Source organism: Gossypium hirsutum, chromosome A03 (assembly GCF_007990345.1).
Source record: "Gossypium hirsutum isolate 1008001.06 chromosome A03, Gossypium_hirsutum_v2.1, whole genome shotgun sequence".
In the NCBI taxonomy this organism is placed as follows: Eukaryota; Viridiplantae; Streptophyta; class Magnoliopsida; order Malvales; family Malvaceae; genus Gossypium; species Gossypium hirsutum.
Genome location: NC_053426.1, coordinates 74,228,900 through 74,234,413, shown reverse-complemented (window position 1 = coordinate 74,234,413; position 5,514 = coordinate 74,228,900).

Sequence of the window (5,514 nt, the reverse complement as noted above, 5' to 3'; positions counted from 1 at the left end):
AATGCCTCATCGGATAGTTCGAAGCAAATAAGAGATGACCAACGTCTCATCGGCTAAGCCGAAGCAAAGTGGCGACCAACGCCTCATCGAATCTATCCGAAGTAAATATGACACACCAAGTGTCTCATTGACTCGAGGTCGAAGAATCCCTAAATTCTTCCTATCGTATGGCATGCCAACTATATCCACCCTAGCCCGACTAGTTAGTAGGGTATCGAAATCATTTGAATTCAAATCAATCACAATAACAATTTAATCACAATTTCAAATTCACCACAAATCATTATACAATTCAATTTCACACATGTATACATTCAACAATCAAATCCAATTCTCATTCAATTCAAATATCACTACTTACCTCAATTTCATTTTTCATGCACATATATTAAAATTAAACATTTAATAATAAATACTTGAATTAAGGTAATACAAACCGATATTTTCTCGAGCTACTCCTCGATCACTTTTTCCTTTCCTTTCGCATTCAATGTCTCGATTTCCTTGTTTGCTACGAAAATTAGCATAATTATAATTAATTAATAACACACTTATTTTATAGAAAATAATAACTTTCCATGCAACTTTAACTCAAATCTCAAATTTATCCTAACTATTTTCATCTTCTTCCTTTTTATAATTCATATTATTTCCTTATTCAATTTCCATCAAAACTTTAATATAACCATTAAACTTTTATCATTTTTCCATAATTTTGAATTTCTATCAATTTAGTCCCTACAACACAAAACTTATGACCTTGTTTACAATTCAATCCTTTAATCAATTTAAATCAAAATTTCTATCAATTAAACTCCTAATTTCATCATTAGTTCAACATAAACCCTACTTAAAAGTATATCATCTTTCAATATTATCACACAAATTCAAAATTCAAAAATATCAAAATCACTAAGAAAGGGACATAATTGACTTACCAATTTAACTTCCAAGCTTTCAAACCCTAATTTCTCCTTTTTCTTTTCTTTTCTTCTTTCTTTCTTTCTATTTCGTTTCTTCTCTACTTCTTTTTCTTGTTTTTCTTTCTTTTATTTATTCTTTTATTTATTTTATTTCTTTCATTTACTAAATTAATAATTAATTATAAAATATCTAATTAATACAAATAAAAATCTACATGTGTATTCATACACACATATACACATGTAATATTTCATCATCATACATTTGTCATTATCTCAATTAATTGATAATAATAATAATAATAATAATAAGTAAATATCTTTTACTTAATTTATAAGTAAATTTATATATTATATACAATTGTACTAATAATTTAAATACACATGTATTTATTTTCTAACTTACACATGTCGCTAATTTAGTTTAATTACTAATTTAATCCTTTATCCTTTCTCTATTCTATGATTAAGCTTTTATGCTCTACTCAATTTAATACTTTCTACTAATTACTTCTAATTAAAAATAAATTCACCTAATTAAAATCTAATTCAACTCACAACTAACTTCGTAAATATTTTATTTTATTTATAAATATTTACGAACTCATTTTCCTAAGACTGAAGCCTTAAACTCACTTTTCCTGTGCCCGTAAAATATGGGTCGTTACAGAATCCCTGTACGTATAAGGGGTATGTTGTTTTGTACATGTACCGTGAAGGATTTTGAAATGTGGTAAAATTCTGAGTATTTAAAGAGTGTGGGGATGTTGTGGCCGATTTTTAGGAGGATAATGAGGGTGATTTCGATTGTTAAGGGATTTTGAGGAGAATTTTGAGGAGACGTTTAAGGGGAGTGTTTAGAGGTTGTGCCGAATGAGAGTTCTTTTCTAAAAAAAATTAGCTAGGCATTTGTCTCCTCTCAAACTTTCTTTTAGTGCCGAATTTTTGTTAGATGTTTCTGTTGCATCTTTTATTTCTTTCAACATTGCTGCTGATTTGCTACTTCCTGTCCCTACTGATTCATTTTCTTTTGTTAATTTACTCACCTCAGTCTCTCTTTTCCCCAAAAACCTTTGCCGAATTCTTATTCTTTCTCCACGCTAACTTTTCGGTTTCTCTTTGAAAAGGGAGAAATTGGCATTGGTTCCTTAGCCGAATTCTTGACTCCCTCTTATTCTCCCTTTCTCGTCTACTTCTTCCTTAATTAGTTACTCTTGTTTAATGTGGGCTACTTTCGGTTGGTAAGTCTTTTGGTAAGAGAGGGGGGATTTATGCCCCAATTGATTTGGGGAAGTTTTATTTGTTAAATTGTGTTAAGTTCCTAACCCTCCGTTGTGTCAAATTTTGATTGACAGCATCAAATCGCTTCAAAATTGGTTTACCTGCAGAATCGTAGGCTATATCTTTTTGGAACAGTGGGGGTAAGCAACATAAATGAAGTTCGATTGTTGTTGTTTTAATGGTATTGGTTCTAAGCGTGACTAATGGACATGGAATTGCCTTTTGTTTTAGATGTGATTTATCTTAGGAGCGTTGAGTACCAAAAATTGTATCAGGTGTATAAACACGACTCTGAAATCGAGAATCAACGAAAAGTTGAAAAACGTGGTTTTCAATGCCACAAGGCCATACGATCGCTTGTGTGGTAGGCTGTGTAACCGAATACGTGCATGTGATCAATGAGGCTGGCCATGTGCGATTCGTGGGTTGGGCCGAATTGGGCCGTGTGGGCCCCATACTAGTGAAATACACGGGCATGTGGAATATCTGAACCAGGCTATGTGATCCACACGGCCAAGGTTGCACGAGTCGCCCGAGACGACTATGAACCTACTATTGGGTCGGTAAGCTTTACCTAGACTCTTAATTGTATGAAACAACTGATTAACTATTGTATGAATATATGTTATCGAGCATGATATTATTACACTGAACTGAAAATTATATGTACTGTTACTGTGAGATAACATGTCATTTATGTATGTTGCATTTCATGGGGATGGGTTTATATTGATCTGAGGAAGTGTACTGAAAGGCTTTGAGCCTAACTTACTTGTAGCCCAGTTGCATATTACTGTATAGTGCCGCGTTCGGTATTTCTTGAAGTGTAGGGATGGGTGGGTTGATTATATCCCCATATAGAGTGTAGGGCTGAACGAAGATGGAGTGTAGAGGCTGGCTGGGTAGGACTTATATACTGCATAATTTTTTACTATACTGATTATTAATACTGTAATGGGACAAGGCCTAAAAGCACGACTGCTTCTGTACAGATATGGGCTAAAGCCCAAACTGATACTGTCACTGATACTGAAAAAGGGCTTGGGACCAGACTGTGATAGCTTTTTGTCTGTTTGCTTTATATGGGATTACACACTGAGTTTTCGTAAACTCACCCTTCTGATTTGACTATACAGGAAATCCCCCAGTCATAGGCGAATTGATGCAGCGGAGGACTCATAAAATAATGTAAAGAGTTTATATAGAAATGAGAATAACTTTGTGATAATGAATTATGTTTTGAAAACGAATGACACGTCCGAACATTAACATAAATAATGTAAAAAGGTTATATAAAAATGAGGTTTTTGGACGACAACTCACTTTTTCGAAAAACACTACCATGTCACATCGCCAGATTCGGCCATAACGTCTGGGCCAGGTTAGGGGTGTTACATCCATTATAAATATCCTTTAAAACCAATGGATTAACCATCGCAAGATATTAATATATTAGCTCTTCTAGAGCTTTCGACTAATTTTATACTATCAAATATTAGAATAATATTTGTTTGTTTTAGTACCAAATATGATAAATACTTTCTATCTATAATGATAGAATTTATTACTACATTCTCATATCATTCCTTAAAGAATATTAACAGAAACAAAATATTTAGGCATATGCCACATATGTGGCCAATAATCCTTCATATCACATTGATAACATAAGTTATCTTTAACCTTTAAAGAGTTATCTTGAGAACTCTCATTGTTCTCTCATTTATTAGTATGTTCCCACTTTTAGTGGTCCATGATTATATCTTTTATTTTCTTTATGTTTGCATACACTTTAGGGGATGCAATAAATCTAGTAGTTTAGACTTCTAAACGCCTCTATTGATTCTTTATTTTATAATCACCATCGGAAAACATGCGTGGATTTCAAATCAAAATCTATCTATTCATGTTGTCATGATTAGTCTCTAATCACATCCTCAATTACCACAACAATCATGATCTCTATATTTTCATTTTTCATAATTGTTATGTATTGTTACATTCACTTCAGGGAATGAAGCAAAACTAGTGGGAAGAATTTCATAGTTTTTCATTATTAATTTATTATTTTGCTTAGCCATTAGAAGGTATGAGATCATTCGAAAATACTGTTAAAGTCATTTTCACAATATTGCTACCGTAGGAGCACATTAGATATTTCAATTATATAGTGTAATGTATTCCTTCGGAGAATATATATATATATAATACAAATACATGAGTATCTCATGTTATTTATATATATGGTTTTAATGTAAAGCACATTAAGGTTTTATTCAAAATATATCTTCTTGATCTGAAAAATAATATCATATTTTATAAATTTTTGCATCACAATAAGCTAAAATATAAGATCTTAAAGAGCTTTTTATAGTTTGATGCAATAGTAGCTCTTCAGGAGCATATAATCATTTTATTGTATAATTTTAATGAATGCTTAATTTCTTTTAAATAAAATCTTATTTATTCATATAACAATAAAATGAATAGATATAAATAAAACATATATTAAACGTAACAAATAATAAATTCATGTCACTAATAAATCATTGTGGTAAGATAATAAATATTTTATATGTCATACCACAACAAAATACAAAATATTATAATGTCAAATCCTCCACCTCTTATGATATATTTCATCTCAAATTTTATAATGATATGAAATTATCACAGACAGGATGAATATCCCAAAATTCATGACAAGTATTTTTACTCATATTCCGCAATAATCATATATCTTAATCAAAATAAAATTAAACCAATCAATTCTATTAAAAATGAAAAAAAAAATATTTATCTCCACATAAAAATCTCAATAACTAAATGCATGAAGGGTTTTATAAATTCGTAGAGATAATGATAGTGGATTATATAAATTGAACTTTTTAATAGAAATCAAATCAAATTTCAAAAGAAGTTGATTAGATTGACTTACGTTACCATAGATGAGAAGTAATGATTATAAACATCCTTTGTAATGAAGAAAAAGAGATCATCACCAAGCAAATATCAAAAGTAAACTTTGAGAGTGAATCTTACTTCTCGATTTCATATAGATAACGATATCAAATCTTTCACCATCCTTAAGAACAAAAAGTAAAATAAATTAATCAAAACAATGATAACGTATAATGAGAGAAAAATAAAAAATAATAATCAGATATGAAATATTAAATAAAAAAAACTTCCTATAAAAACTTTGCATCTTGCCGTCAAAGATATTGAAAATCATGAAGGTTAAATTTGATCGACGAACTATCACTTTGAGCAAGATCGTGCTGATAACGTGTTATAAAATAAAGAGAGA